General features: G+C 35.7%; 1 pseudogene; it reads right to left on the bottom strand.

Moving 5' to 3' along the window:
* Positions 1–10,677: 10,677 nt before the first annotated feature.
* On the bottom strand, positions 10,678–16,647 carry LOC129647258 (olfactory receptor 6C75-like; annotated as a pseudogene).
* Positions 16,648–17,663: the final 1,016 nt, after the last annotated feature.

Here is a 17,663-nt window from a genome sequence, read left to right as displayed (position 1 = left end):
CATGTGCCGTGAGCGGGGGCAGACCCAGTGTGGCTGAGGCACTGCGAGCGCACGCCAGTTTTATTTGTTTGCAGCATCCCTCCCTCCCTCCCTACAGCGCGACTGAACAAGTGAGCCTAAAAAAAAAAAAAAAAAAAAGAAGTGTCCTCCACCGTCCCCTTTGTGTCAGGGAGGAAACCAGACACTGAAGAGACCAGCAAACAGAAGAAGCTGTAACAGAGGGAAATGCCTTGGAAGCTACAGGCCGTAGATTAAAACCCTGTGGTTACTACGGACTACATAGGAAGGGGCCTATAGATCTTGAGAAATATAAGTTGGACCAAGGAACTAGCCAAAAATGAACTGAACCCACAATACTCACAACAAAACCAGAGAAAGACCTAGATATATTTTTACTATTTTTACGATCAATCTTTCTTTTTTTAATTAAAAAAAATTTTAAGTCCTCTATTGTCCTTTAATTTTCACTTTTATAACCTATTACTTTGCAAAAAAAAAAAAGACCCTATTTTTTTTCTTCTTCAGCAAACTTCATATATATATATATATTATAATTTTTTGACCGTGTTTTTTTTTTTTTTTTCTTTTTCTTCTTTTCTTTAACATTGTATTTTTGAAATTCCAAACTCTACTCTAGATTTTTAATTTTAGCCTTTTGGCATATGTTATCAATTTTGTACCTATAGTTTTTTTTTTATAATTTCTGTGACTTTTTTTTTCTTTCTTTTTTCCTCTGTTTCTTTCTCTTCTTCTTTTATGTAACATTGTATATCTGCAATTCCAAACTCTACACAAGATTTTTAATTTATGCTTTTTGGTATTTGATATCAATTTTGTACCTATATTTTCTTTATAAATTTTGCGACATTGTTTTTGGTGGTTTGTTTGTTTTCTCTCTTTATTTTTCTTCTTCTTCTTTTTAACATTGTATTTTTGAGATTCCAAATTCTACTCTAGATTTTTAATTTTTGCTTTTTGGTATTAGTTATAAATTTTGTACCTGTAGTTTCTTTATAATTTTCACGACCTTTTTTGTTTTTCTTTGTTTGTTTTTTCTTTCTTTTCCTTCTTCTTTTCATTAACATCGTATTTTTGAAATTCCAAACTCTACTCTAGATTTTTAATTTTTGCTTTTATGTATTTGTTACCAATTTTGTACCTTTAAGAACCCAATCTTCAGGACCCATTTTTCACTAGGGAATGAGATTACTGGCTTGACTGCTCTCTCTCCCTTTGGACTCTCCGTTTTCTCCACCAGATCGCCTGTATCTCCTCCCTAACCCCTCTCTACTCTACCCAACTCTGTGAATTTCTGTGTGTTCCAGACGGTGGAGAACACTTAGGGAACTGATTACTGGCTGGATCTGTCTCCCTCCTTTTCATTTCCCCCTTTTATCCTTCTGGCCACCTCTGTATCCTTCCTCCTTCTTCTCTTCTCTGTATAACTCCATGAACATCTCTGAGTGGTCCAGTTGTGGAGTGCACATAAGGAAGTGACTACTGGCTAGCCCACTCTCTCCACCATTGATTCCACCTCATCTCATTTGGGTCACCTCTAACTCCCTCCTCCCTCTTCTCTTCTCCATGTAACGCTGTGAACCTCTCTGAGTGACCCTCACAGTAGAGAAACTTCTCATCTTTAATGTAGATGTTTTATCAGTGGTGCTGTATAGAAGGAGAAGTTTTGAAACTACTGTAAAAATAAGACTGGTAACTGGAAGTAGGAGGCTTAAGTCCAAACCCTGACTCCAGGGAACTCCTGACTCCAAGGAACATTAATTGACAGGAGCTCACCAAACGCCTCCATACTGACATAGAAACCAAGCACCACACAAGGGCCAACAAGTTCCAGGGAAAGACATAACAAGCAAATTCTCCAGCAACAAAGGAACACAGCCCTGAGCTTCAAGATACGGGCTGCCCAAAGTCACCCCAAAACCATAGACATCTCATAACTCATTACTGGACATTTCATTACACTCCAGAGAGAAGAAATACAGCTCCATCCACCAGAACATCGACACAAGCTTCCCTAACCAGGAAACCGTGACAAGCCACCTGTACAAACCCACACACAGCGAGGAAACGCCACAATAAAGAGAACTCCACAAACTGCCAGAATACAGAAAGGACACCCCAAACTCAGCAATTTAAACAAGATGAAGAGACAGAGGAATAGCCAGCAGATAAAGGAACAGGATAAATGCCCACCAAACCAAACAAAAGAGGAAGAGATAGGGAATCTACCTGATAAAGAATTCCGAATAATGATAGTGAAATTGATCCAAAATCTTGAAATTAAAATGGAATCACAGATAAATAGCCTGGAGGCAAGGATTGAGAAGATGCAAGAAAGGTTTAACAAGGACTTAGAAGAAATAAAAAAGAGTCAATATACAATGAATAATGCAATAAGTGAAATTAAAAACACTCTGGGGGCAACAAATAGTAGAATAACAGAGGCAGAAGATAGGATTAGTGAATTAGAAGATAGAATGGTAGAAATAAATGAATCAGAGAGGATAAAAGAAAAACGAATTAAAAGAAATGAGGACAATCTCAGAGACCTCCAGGAGAATATTAAACGCTACAACATTCGAATCACAGGGGTCCCAGAAGAAGAAGACAAAAAGAAAGACCATGAGAAAATACTTGAGGAGATAATAGTTGAAAACTTCCCTAAAATGGGGAAGGAAATAATCACCCAAGTCCAAGAAACCCAGAGAGTCCCACACAGGATAAACCCAAGGCGAAACACCCCAAGACACATATTAATCAAATTAACAAAGATCAAACACAAAGAACAAATATTAAAAGCAGCAAGGGAAAAACAACAAATAACACACAAGGGAATTCCCATAAGGATAACAGCTGATCTTTCAATAGAAACTCTTCAAGCCAGGAGGGAATGGCAAGACATACTTAAAATGATGAAAGAAAATAACCTACAGCCCAGATTATTGTACCCAGCAAGGATCTCATTCAAGTATGAAGGAGAAATCAAAAGCTTTTCAGACAAGCAAAAGCTGAGAGAATTCTGCACCACCAAACCAGCTCTCCAACAAATACTAAAGGATATTCTTTAGACAGGAAACACAAAAAGGGTGTATAAATTTGAACCCCAAACAATAAAGTAAATGGCAACGGGATCATACTTATCAGTAATTACCTTAAACATAAATGGGTTGAATGCCCCAAACAAAAGACAAAGACTGGCTGAATGGATACAAAAAGAAGACCCCTACATATGTTGTCTACAAGAGACCCACCTCAAAATAGGGGACACATACAGACTGAAAGTGAAGGGCTGGAAAAAGATTTTCCATGCAAATAGGGACAAAAAGAAAGCAGGAGTAGCAATACTCATATCAGATAAAATAGACTTTAAAACAAAGGCTGTAAAAAGAGACAAAGAAGGACACTACATAATGATCAAAGGATCAATCCAAGAAGATATAACAATTATAAATATATATGCACCCAACACGGGAGCACCTCAGTATGTAAGACAAATACTAACAAGTATGAAAGGAGAAATTAACAATAACACAATAATAGTGGGAGACTTTAATACCCCACTCACACCTATGGATAGATCAACTAAACAGAAAATTAACAAGGATACACAAACTTTAAACGATACAATAGACCAGTTAGACCTAATTGATATCTAGAGGACATTTCATCCCAAAACAATGAATTTCACCTTTTTCTCAAGCGCACATGGAACCTTCTCCAGGATAGATCACATCCTGGGCCATAAAGCTAGCCTTGGTAAATTCAAAAAAATAGAAATCATTCCAAGCATATTTTCTGACCACAATGCAGTAAGATTAGATGTCAATTACAGGAGAAAAACTATTAAAAATTCCAACATATGGAGGCTGAACAACACGCTGCTGAATAACCAACAAATCACAGAAGAAATCAAAAAAGAAATCAAAATTTGCATAGAAACGAATGAAAATGAAAACACAACAACCCAAAACCTGTGGGACACGGTAAAAGTAGTCCTAAGGGGAAAGTTCATGGCAATACAGGCACACCTCAAGAAACAAGAAAAAAGTCAAATAAATAACCTAACTCTACACCTAAAGCAACTAGAAAAGGAGGAAATGAAGAACCCCAGGATTAGTAGAAGGAAAGAAATCTTAAAACTTAGAGTAGAAATAAATGCAAAAGAAAAAAAAGAGACCATAGCAAAAATCAACAAAACCAAAAGCTGTTTTTTTGAAAGGATAAATGAAATTGACAAACCATGAGCCAGACTCATCAAGAAACAAAGGGAGAAAAATCAAATCAATAAAATTAGAAATGAAAATGGAGAGATCACAACAGACAACACAGAAATACAAAGGATCATAAAAGAGTACTATCAACAATTATATGCCAATAAAATGGACAACGTGGAAGAAATGGACAAATTCTTAGAAAAGTACAACTTTCCAAAACTCGACCAGGAAGAAATAGAAAATCTTAACAGACCCATCACAAGCACGGAAATTGAAACTGTAATAAAAAATCTTCCAGCAAACAAAAGCCCAGGCCCAGACGGCTTCACAGCTGAATTCTACCAAAAATTTAGAGAAGAGCTAACACCTATCCTGCTCAAACTCTTCCAGAGAATTGCAGAGGATGGTAAACTTCCAAACTCATTCTATGAGGCCACCATCACCCTAATACCAAAACCTGACAAAGATCCCACAAAAAAAGAAAACTACAGGCCAATATCACTGATGAACATAGATGCAAAAATCCTTAACAAAATTCTAGCATTCAGAATCCAACAACACATTAAAAAGATCATACACCATGACCAAGTGGGCTTTATCCCAGGGATGCAAGGATTCTTCAATATCCGCAAATCAATCAATGTAATACACCACATTAACAAATTGAAAAATAAAAATCATATGATTATCTCAATAGATGCAGAGAAAGCCTTTGACAAAATCCAACATCCATTTATGATAAAAATTCTCCAGAAAGCAGGAATAGAAGAAACGTACCTCAACATAATAAAAGCTATATATGACAAACCCACAGCAAACATTATCCTCAATGGTGAAAAATTGAAAGCATTTCCTCTAAAGTCAGGAACAAGACAAGGGTGCCCACTTTCACCATTACTATTCAACATAGTTTTGGAAGTTTTGACTACAACAATCAGAGCAGAAAAAGAAATAAAAGGAATCCAAATTGGAAAAGAAGTAAAACTCTCACTGTTTGCATATGACATGATCCTTTACATAGAAAACCCTAAAGACTCCACCAGAAAATTACTAGAACTAATCAATGACTATAGTAAAGTTGCAGGATATAAGATCAACACACAGAAATCCCTTGCATTCCTATACACTAATAATGAGAAAACAGAAAGAGAAATTAAGGAAACAATTCCATTCACCATTGCAACGGAAAGAATAAAATACTTAGGAATATATCTACCTAAGGAAACTAAAGACCTATATATAGAAAACTATAAAACACTGGTGAAAGAAATCAAAGAGGACACTAATAGATGGAGAAATATACCATGTTCATGGATTGGAAGAATCAATATAGTGAAAATGAGTATATTACCCAAAGCAATTTATAGATTCAATGCAATCCCTATCAAGCTATCTATGGTATTTTTCACAGAGCTAGAACAAATAATTTCACAATTTGTATGGAAATACAAAAAACCTCGAATAGCCAAAGTGATCTTGAGAAAGAAGAATGGAACTGGAGGAATCAACCTACCTGACTTCAGGCTCTACTACAAAGCCACAGTCATCAAGACAGTATGGTATTGGCACAAAGACAGAAATATAGATCAATGGAACAAAATAGAAAGCCCAGAGATAAATCCATGCACCTATGGACATCTTATCTTTGACAAAGGAGGCAAGAATATACAATGGATTAAAGACAATCTCTTTAACAAGTGGTGCTGGGAAATCTGGACAACCAGTTGTAAAAGAATGAAACTAGAACACTTTCTAACACCATACACAAAAATAAACTAAAAATGGATTAAAGATCTCAATGTAAGACCAGAAACTATAAAACTCCTAGAGGAGAACATAGGCAAAACACTCTCTGACATACATCACAGCAGGATCCTCTATGACCCACCTCCCAGAATATTGGAAATAAAAGCAAAAATAAACAAATGGGACCTAATTAAACTTAAAAGCTTCTGCACATCAAAGGAAACTATTAGCAAGGTGAAAAGACAGCCTTCAGAATGGGAGAAGATAATAGCAAATGAAGCAGCTGACAAACAACTTATCTCGAGAATGTACAAGCAACTCCTACAGCTCAACTGCAGAAAAATAAATGACCCAATCAAAAAATGGGCCAAAGAACTAAATAGACATTTCTCCAAAGAAGACATACAGATGGCTAACAAACACATGAAAAGATGCTCAACATCACTCATTATCAGAGAAATGCAAATCAAAACCACTATGAGGTACCATTTCACGCCAGTCTGAATGGCTGCGATCCAAAAGTCTACAAGTAATAAATGCTGGAGAGGGTGTGGAGAAAGGGGAACCCTCTTGCACTGTTGGTGGGAATGCAAACTAGTACAGCCACTATGGAGAACAGTGTGGAGATTCCTTAAAACACTGGAAGTAGAACTGCCTTATGATCCAGCAATTCCACTGCTGGGCATACACACTGAGGAAACCAGAAGGTAAAGAGACACGTGTACCCCAATGTTCATCGCAGCACTGTTTATAATAGCCAGGACATGGAAGCAACCTAGATGTCCATCAGCAGATGAATGGATCAGAAAGCTGTGGTACATATACACAATGGAGTATTACTCAGCCATTAAAAAGAATACATTTGAATCAGTTCTAATGAGGTGGATGAAACTGGAGCCTATTATACAGAGTGAAGTAAGCCAGAAAGAAAAACACCAATACAGTATACTAACGCATATATATGGAATTTAGAAAGATGGTAACAATAACCCTGTGTACGAGACAGCAAAAGAGACACTGATGTATAGAACAATCTTATGGACTCTGTGGGAGAGGGAGAGAGTGGGAAGATTTGGGAGAATGGCATTGAAACATGTAAAATATCATGTATGAAACGAGTTGCCAGTCCAGGTTCGATGCACGATACTGGATGCTTGGGGCTGGTGCACTGGGATGACCCAGAGGGATGGTGTAGGGAGGGAGGAGGGAGGAGGGTTCGGGATGGGGAACACATGTATACCTGTGGCAGATTCATTTTGATATTTGGCAAAAGTAATACAATTATGTAAAATTTAAAAAAAAAAAAAAAAAAAAGAATCTGCCTGCAACACAGGAATCCCTGGGTTTGCATGGAAGATCCCCTGGAGAAGGGAATGGCAACCCATTCCAGTATTCTTGCCTGGAGAATCCCATGGACAGAGGAGCCTGGTGTGCTACAGTCCATGAGGTCACAAAGAGTCGGACACAACTGAGTGACTAACACTCACTTTTCGTCAGTATTAAGAACATTTCTTTTCTGTGCTTTCCCTTAATATTCTAACATTCATAATTGGTGTTGTGTTTATCTTGTAATACCCGGGAATAGTTGATATCTAGACCATACTTCCTAACAATGCTGGTAACTCAGCCTGATTTTTGTCTTTCCTTTTCTTGTTTTGTACTAGTTCCCAGGATATTCTTGACTAGTATCTTATGCTGAATGGCAATACTTATCTTATATTATCAACATTAGATCAGATTTAAGTACTGTTACTCATTTGTTACACCCCATTACTGTTACCCTGCAGATATTTTCCTCTCTAGGTTAATGCATTTTTCTATCTTGCTAGGTTATACCATTTAGGATTTCTATTAGTTATAGTAAAAGCAAAATTTTGAGTCCTTTTATTTCTTAAATTGCATTGTTTTAGTCTCATACTTAAATGGTTCCTATCTCATATATATGATTTCTAACCTAGAGGGGGAGGATGGGGAGGGATGTAGGAGGGAGGTTCAAAAGGGAGGGGATATATGTGTACCTATGGCTGATTCACGTTGAGGTTTGACAGAAAACAGAAAAATTCTGTAAAGCAATGATCCTTTAATAAAAAATAAATTAATTAAAAAAGAAATAGTTTTCTGAGACCAACTTTATCTTCTTATATGAAGAATTCCAGTAATATGTTGATATTAATACAATACAGTACATTGGTAGGCTATCATTCTTAAGCACTGCTTGGAGTTTTATACTATTCTTTTCTAAATTAAGTTTTATTGGAGTGTAGTAGCTTTACAATGTTGTTAGTTTCTACTGTACAGCAAAATGAATCTGGTTTACCTGTACATATAACCCTCCCTTTTTTGAACTTCCTTCCCATTCAGCTCACCACTGTGTATTAAGTAGAGGTTTCTGTGCTATATAGTGGATTCTCATTAGTTATCTGTTTTATGCATAATATGTATATATGTTAATCCCAATCTCCCAATTCATCCTAGTTCTCTTTCCCCCCATAGTATCTATATGGTTGCTCTCTACATCTGCATCTCTATTTCTGCTTTGTAAATAAGTTCATCTGTGTGATATTTCTAGATTCCACATGTAAGTGATATTATATGATATTTGTTTTTCTCTTTATGACTTAACTTCACTCTGTATGACAGTCTTTATGTCTACACATAATTCTACCAATGGCACTATTTTGTTCCTTTAGATAGATGAATCATATTCCATTGTATATATATATAGCACATCTTGAATATCCATTCTTATGTTGAAGGATATTTATATTCCTTCCATGTCCAGGGTGTTGTAAATGGTGCTGCAAAGAACATTCAGGTGCAATGCTCCAGTTCCAGCTCCCAGCCTCTGTGAGAGCTGGTGAACATTGATTCCAGTCTGGGGTATATAGGGTTGTGGCACCAATGTCTATGTGGTTCTCACTGTATCCAGTCTGACACAGATCTGCTGCTTCACCCTCCTCTGACAGCCTCAAATGCTTCCTTTCTGTCTCAACCAAATTCTCCAACAGTGAGGGGCCTTCCTCAGATGTGGGAATCTTTCTTCTGGTTCAGCTCCCACACCCCAGGGTGCAGGCCCAGTCCTTCTTTCCCTCCTTTTCTTTCTACCTTCTGTTATTTCATTCTACCTAGTTATGCTTGGATCTATACAGTCCTTTCCAATGACCAAGGTCTTCTGGTAGTGTTCAGCCAGTGTTGTGAGAGAATTGTCCCATCTGTGGATGTACTCCTGATGCATCCATGGAGAGAGATGCACTCCATGTCCATCCATTTCTCCACCATCTTGGAATGCTGAGAAATATTTTTCCTTATTCTCAGATACTCCTATAAACCAATTCAAATTCCAAAGAAAAATCTAGGTAATTGCACTGTAAAAGAAAGCGAGAGAACTCAAAAGGCATATAATTATATGGAGCCAATCTTCTCCTGGCTTTTAGAGAAATTCAGTAACTTATCTCTTGCAGACTCTGTAAATTTGATCTCTAGAATTCATTTGATTTTTGCTTCAATAAGTTGCAAACATCACTTTTTTTTCATTGCTATACCACTTTATTTTATTTTTTTAAATTTAATTTTATTATTTTATTGTTTTTTTTTTTTTTTTACTTTACAATATTGTATTGGTTTTGCCATACATCAATATGCATCCACCACGGGTGTACACATCACTTTTTATCTTAGTGAATTTATACTATATTTTATTTCCCACATTTCTTTTGTTCAAAGTATAGCAATACTGTACATTAAAATCAACTTGATTAGCAGAAAGAAAAGACTAGTGGCTCCACTGACCTTTCTGAGATTTAGTTTGTGTCAGTAGCATGACCAGTAACAGTACCAAAGGCTCAGTTGGAAATAGAAACTGGAATAGAATAGTAAACTGCAATTTGACACTGTATGGAATAATAATTATTGCAGTCAAATAAGGAATGTTTTAGATAGTTAAAGCAGCTTTATTCAAGCAGGAAAATTCTGTGGAAGATGTAGACTGTACTTCGGTTTTGAAGTAAGACAATGCAGTAAATTCTTACATTATAATTCAACTCATAGGTATAGGTAGACAATATCTCTCAGAAACTCAAAATTTAGCAGTGTAATTAAAAATATTTTCATTTGGGGTCATATAAAATTTGACTATTTTTCTTATTCATCACATAAAGAAAAATCAAAATGTATTATCTTACTGTGTGAAAACATATTTTGTAAAATAATTATAAATTATATCTTACTTTATAATTTGTACAATCTGTTCACACATTAAAAATTATAACACTTATGAAATAATATTCTCAGGAGCATAATACTATATCTATTATAACTGAACTATTTTTAACTAAATAATTGATTTCATCATTTCTTTCAAGTAGTCAGTTTTGTTCTAAAACTATAACTACAGCTCCACACATTTTATTCACATGCCAAGTCCTGAAAAGTTATCTAACACATAGCTCATAGAAAGCCTTATTGAAAACGTTTCTTACAATGTGATCTGTGAAAAATATCACATTTAAAATACTGCATTCCTGAAATTGATAAACGAACAGATTTGTAGAGCAGAAATTCTAGCAGGAAATGATAGCTTGGAAGGAGGTCCTAAATTGGCTGAAATTGCTATATAATCTAAAAATATAGACAGAATAAGACAAACTAGACCAAGATTAAAAGGAAAACAGTTTTTTCCTTTATACATTTTAGAATTTTCTCATTTGTTTGAAGTAAACCAAACTATCTGGGCCATATCTTTAAAGGCCTGTTTCACTTGCTGGTTCCTTAGGTTATAAATGAAGGGATTCAGCAAAGGGGCAACTGAGGTATTGAGTACAGCTACTCCTTTGTTTAAGGTCACTCTGTCATTGGCTGATGCTTTTATGTACATGAAGATGCAGCTTCCATAAGAAATGGAAACTACAATCATGTGGGAAGAACAGGTAGAAAAGGCTTTTGTCCTTTGTTGGACAGAAGGGAATTTGAGAATTTTCTTGATGATATAAGCATAGGAAAGAATCACTAACATCAGTGTGGCCACCAGTGTCACCATAGCCAAGAGAAAGGACATGAGCTCTAGGAAATGTGTATCTGAACAAGAGATCTATAGGATGGGAAAACAATCAGAAATACAATGATCAATGACATTGGAATCACAGAATTCCAACTTGAGCCCTAAGATGACTGGAGGAAAGATCCTCAGGAATCCAGTTGCCCAAGAGCTGAGTATAAGTTGGTGGCAAACTCTATTGCTCATGAGAGTGGTGTAATGGAGGGGTTTACATATGGCCACATAATGGTCATTAAGACATAGCAGGTAGAAGGTAAAATTCAGTGATTCCCGAAAAAAAAAACAACAAAAACAGTCATACAACTCATATAGGAAATAGTTCTGTCCTTTGTGACAGCGCTCATCAAGAACCTTGGAATGCAAACAGTTGTGAATGAAATTTCTAAAAAGGAGAAATTGTGTAGAAAGAAATACATCGGTGTCTTAAGGTGGGAATCTAGCAGAGTGAGAAGGATGATGGCTAAGTTTCCTGTCACACTGAACACATATGTAAAAAATAGAAAGAGAAAAACTACAATCTGGAACACAGGTCATCTGTCAGACCCAAAAGAATGAACTCTGCATTGAGTGGTTCCCCATTTATCTCATAGGGGTTTTATTAAACATAGAGAAAAAGATCTTAAAAAAAATTAATAGGATTGGGTGTTAGAGTCAATAAGAAAAAAAAAGATGAGAGAGAAGCTAACATTAAATTTATGCCAACAATATGCTAAGCACCGTGTTTGGGAATGTACATAAATTTTCTTGTTAATATCTGCAAACCCCTCTATGAGTAGAGTATTACTATCCCCACTTTTTAGAGAAAGAAATTGAGGCTTAAAGATTTTTTCTGAGGTACATATCTAAATCTCAGCTTTTTAATAGAAATATGTTGAATCTTTAATGAATATAAATATTATAAAGACACAACAGATAAAATCCCTCTGAATCCCTTGGGTGAGATCTAAGCATTTGTATTTTTATAAAGTTTAAAGTTCATAGCCAATGAAGATGTACTGTGTTGGTAATTCAGTGGGATGTTGAACCCAAAGCCTTTTACATTCGTGTTTGTGAATTCACTTAAAATCTATGGAAATTATATGTGAAGAGGGCATATATAGTTTTTTTTTTTTTAATCTTCTGCATGTCTTCTTAGCCTCCTTGTAGATAAGATGTACTACTTCCGTACGAAGTTTATAATTTACAGGATTCCTAACAGATAAAATTACTGTAAAACTTTCAATTGATGGTAATAATAATGCTTTTTCTCAACATGTCCAAATAGTCAGCTTTATTTTAAAATCTATCATATATTGTATCTAAAATTTCTTACGATTCTATGTTTCCTTTCCTTTCCTTAGTTTCTATGTCAGAATTTAAGCCTGTATAGTACTATTATGTGTTTCTTCCTTAATAGGTGTCTCTTAGGGTGATTTAAAAAGATAAACTCTGGTTCTTTGAGAGGATAAATAAAATTGACAAACCATTAGCCAGACTCAACAAGAAACAAATTGAGAAAAATCAATAAAATTAGAAATTAAAATGGAGAGATCACAACAGACAACAAAGGATCATAAGAGACTACTACCAGCAATTATATGCCAATAAAATGGACAACTTGGAAGACATGGACAGATTCTTAGAAAAGTACAACTTTCCAAAACTGAACCACGAAGAAATAGAAAATCTTAACAGACACATCACAAGCACGGAAATTGAAACTGTAATCAGAAATCTTCCAGCAAACAAAAGCCCAGGTCCAGACAGCTTCACAGCTGAATTCTACCAAAAATTTAGAGAAGAGCTAACACCAATCCTACTCAAACACTTCCAGAAAATAGCGGAGGAAGGTAAACTTCCAAACTCATTCTATGAGGCCACTATCACCCTAATACCAAAACCTGACAAAGATGCCACAAAAAAAGAAAACTACAGGCCAGTATCACTGATGAACATAGATGCAAAAATACTTAACAAAATTCTAGCAATCAGAATCCAACAACACATTAGAAAGATCATACACCATGACCAAGTGGGCTTTATCCCAGGGATGTGAGGATTCTTCAATATCTGCAAATCAATCAATATAATACACTACATTAACAAATTGAAAAATAAAAGATATGATTATCTTAATAGATGCAGAGAAAGCCTTTGACAAAATTCAACATCCATTTATGATAAAAACTCTCCAGAAAGCAGGAATAGAAGGAACATATCTCATCATAATAAAAGCTATATATGACAAACCCACAGCAAACATTATCCTCAATGGTGAAAAATTGAAAGCATTTCCCCTAAAGTCAGGAACAAGACAAGCGTGCCCACTTTCACCACTGCTATTCAACATAGTTTTGGAAGTTTTGGCCACAGCAATCAGAGCAGAAAAAGAAATAAAAGGAATCCAAATTGGAAAAGAAGTAAAACTCTCACTGTTTGCACATGACATGATCCTTTACATAGAAAACCCTAAAGACTCCACCAGAAAATTACTAGAGCTAATCAATGAATATAATAAAGTTGCAGGATATAAGATCAACACACAGAAATCCCTTGCATTCCTATACACTAATAATGAGAAAATAGAGAAATTAAGGAAACAATTCCATTCACCATTGCAATGAAAAGAATAAAATACTTAGGAATATACCTACTTAAAGAAACGAAAGACCTATATATAGAAAACTATAAAACACTGGTGAAAGAAATCAAAGAGGACACTAATAGATGGAGAAATATACCATGTTCATGGATTGGAAGAATCACTATAGTGAAAATGAGTATGTTATCCAAATCAATCTATAGATTCAATGCAATCCCTATCAAGCTTCCAACGGTATTTTTCACAAGCTAGGACAAATAATTTCACAATTTGTATAGAAATACAAAAAACCTCGAATAGCTAAAGCAATCTTGAGCAAGAAGAATGGAACTGGAGGAATCAACCTGCCTGACTTCAGGCTCTACTACAAAGCCACAGTCATCAAGACAGTATGGTACTGGCACAAAGACAGAAATATAGATCAATGGAACAAAATAGAAAGCCCAGAGATAAACTCACACACCTATGGACACCTTATCTTTGACAAAGGAGGCAAGAATATACAATGGAGAAAACACAATCTCTTTAACAGGTGGTGTTGGGAAAACTGATCAACCACTTGTAAAGGAATGAAACTGGAACACTTTCTAACACCATACACAAAAATAAACTCAAAATTGATTAAAGATCTAAGTGTAAGACCAGAAACCATAAAACTCCAGGGAAGTTTTGGGAGAATGGCATTGAAATATGTATAATATCATATATGAAATGAGTCGCCAGTCCAGGTTCAATGCATGATACTGGATGCTTGGGGCTGGTGCACTGGGACGACCCAGAGGGATGGGATAGGGAGGGAGGAGGGAGGAGGGTTCAGGATGGGGAACACATGTATACCTGTGGCAGATTCATTTTGATATATGGCAAAACCAATACAATATTGTAAAGTTAAATAAAATAAAATTAAAAACAAAACAAAACAAAAAAACCCCTAGAGGAGAACATAGGCAAAACCATCTCTACCATATCAGAGCAGGATCCTCTATGACCCACCTCCCAGAATATTGGAAATAAAAGCAAAAATAAACAAATGGGACCTAATTAAACTTAAAAGCTTCTGCACAACAAAGGAAACTATAAGCAAGGTGAAAAGACAGCCTTCGGAATGGGAGAAAATAATAGCAAATGAAGCAACTGACAAACAACTAATCTCAAAAATATACAAGCAACTCCTGCAGCTCAATTCCAGAAAAATAAATGACCCAATCAAAAAATGGGCCAAAGAACTAAATAGACATTTCTCCAAAGAAGACATACACATGGTTAACAAACACATGAAAAGATGCTCAACATCACTCATTATCAGAGAAATGCAAATCAAAACCACAATGAGGTACCATTTCACGCCAGTCAGAATGGCTGTGATCCAAAGGTCTACAAGCAATAAATGCTAGAGAGGGTGTGGAGAAAAGGGAACCCTCTTACACTGTTGGTGGGAAAGCAAACTGGTACAGCCACTATGGAGAACAGTGGGGAGATTCCTTAAAAAACTGGAAATAGAACTCCCTTATGACCCAGCAATTGCACTGCTGGGCATACACACCAAGGAAACCAGAACTGAAAGAGACATGCGTACCCCAATGTTCATCGCAGCACTGTTTATTATAGCCAGGACATGGAAGCAACCTAGAAGTCCATCAGCAGACGAGTGGATAAGAAAGCTGTGGTACATCTACACTGGAGTATTACTCAGCCATTAAAAAGAATACATTTGAATCAGTTCTAATGAGGTGGATGAAACTGGAGCCTATTATACAGAGTGAAGTAAGCCAGAAAGAAAAACACCAATACAGTATACTAACGCATATATGTGGAATTTAGAAAGATGGTAATGATAACCCTGTATGCGAGACAGCAAAAGAGACACTGATGTATAGAACAGTCTTCTGGACTCTGTGGGAGAGGGAAAGGGTGGGATGATTTGGGAGAATGGCATTGAAACATGTATAATATATGTGCAACGAATCACCAGTCTAGGTCTGATGCATGATACAGGATGCTTGGGGCTGGTGCACTGGGATGACCCAGAGGGATGGGATGGAGAGGGAGGTGGGAGGGGGGTTTAGGATGGGGAACACGTGTACCTCTGTGGCAGATTCATGTTGATGTATAGCAAAACCAATACAATATTGTAAAGTAATTAGCCTTCAATTAAAATAAATAAATTTATATTAAAAAAAAAAAGATAAACAGAGAAGGCAATGGCAACTCACTCCACTACTCTTGCCTGGAAAATCCCATGGACGGGGTTGTCTGGTAGGCTGCAGTCCATAGGGTCACGAGGAGTCAGACACGACCGATCAACTTCACTTTCACTTTTCACTCTCATGCATTGGAGAAGGAAATGGCACCCCCTCCAGTGTTCTTGCCTGGAGAATCCCAGGGACGGAGGAGTCTGGTGGGCTGCCGTCTATGGGGTCGCGCAGAGTTGGACATGACTGAAGCGACTTTGCAGCAACAAAAAGATAAAATTTGATCTAATCCAGAGGGTTTGTGTGAATATCACAATAATTTCCAGAATTAAATGAGGAAAGGTTTAGAGTAATTAATGATATCTTCTGTGTCAAATGCTGCTTAATATTACTGTCTGCTAAATGAAAATAATCTGTTCTTCTTCACATATATTCTCATTTAATAAGTATCTTAATAACTTCTATTTTTAATTAATGAATAGATGTATTTTTTAAGAGGATATAAACGTGCAGAAGAAATTGATAACTAAAATATGGCCAAATTTTGATTAGAAGTGAGAATGTCTCTTTTTTGAGATCATTTTATTAGTCTTCTTTTCTCAACTTTTTCATTGTTAAGTTTATGCAGTTAATAAAACCCCCAATGGACAGATTTAAATCATTTTATGAATAGACACCATTTATATATGTTATATTTCTATACAAAAAAGATGAAAAACAATTATCCAGAAAGAAAAAATCAAACTGCTTATAAATATCTGCCTTTGATTTCCAGAAAACTACCTTAATTCACAATTAAAACAAAAGATCCGACCTCTAAAGCACTTACCTTATTTCCTGCATTGTCCTGTATTTTTGCCTAAGATGTGAAAAGGGAGAAAAAATGGATTATCAATCTACTCAAAGTCTAAACAATATTATTTCAGCAAGAAATTGAAAGAAAAATAGCTTTTAAGTTATAACTCAATGCCAAAAGTTGGAATGTATTCTGTGCTTCTGTAAATTTTCCCCTCCCACCTCACTCTTGTATGAAAAGGTAAACTGAGGCCAACATTCTGGACTTGGGTAGAAGAAGCTACTTTATTTGATTTTAGCCAAAATAAGATAAATTATCTAGAATTTAAGTGAATAAGTCCAAATGATATCATATATATTATTAATATAATACATTCTTATATTTCTTACATGTGGAAATAGAATTAGAAAAAATCCAGGCACTTTTGACAAAAGTGTTGGCATATCCCCCAAGTAGCGAGATGTTTTATAGTTAATTTCACACACTAATTGAAGGGGCTTTCTTTTATCATTTATTTACTTACTTACATACTCAAGGGATTCACTGAGAAGGTAAAAGAAGCAAAACTACACAAAGAAAAGTTACCCTTGAGACTAATGAACAGAACACACTAATTATATGCAATAAAACTGACATATAGCATATTATCATACAATGTGAAGGGCGTATCACCTATAAGAGAACTGAGGTTATTAAACATCTCTAAGACAGTAAACAAGAACAATTGGTGGGTCAGGATCATAGTCATTATTCAGTGATTAGCTTTAGTATTTAAGGTTAAAGGTATAAAAATTCTACTAGTTTTACCACATTCACAAAATTTTTCATTCAGTCAATCCTTGTTGAGATGACTGAAAAATTACTAATTTTATCATGAATTGTGGCATGCTCCAAGCTGATTAATTTGGGTATCAATGACCTTAGTATGTAAGACTCAAGTAGAGCAGTATTTAAGACTCTAAGAAACATGACTGAGTGAAAGGAGATACAAGGTTAAATGGTGATGTAAGAATTGTATCCAAGGAATGTAAAAACTATATGACACTTTTAGTGGCTCAAGAAA

This window comes from Bubalus kerabau, chromosome 1 (assembly GCF_029407905.1).
Source record: "Bubalus kerabau isolate K-KA32 ecotype Philippines breed swamp buffalo chromosome 1, PCC_UOA_SB_1v2, whole genome shotgun sequence".
In the NCBI taxonomy this organism is placed as follows: Eukaryota; Metazoa; Chordata; class Mammalia; order Artiodactyla; family Bovidae; genus Bubalus; species Bubalus kerabau.
Note: the sequence above shows the minus strand (reverse complement) of the source record. Positions and strands in the feature narration are given on the sequence as shown.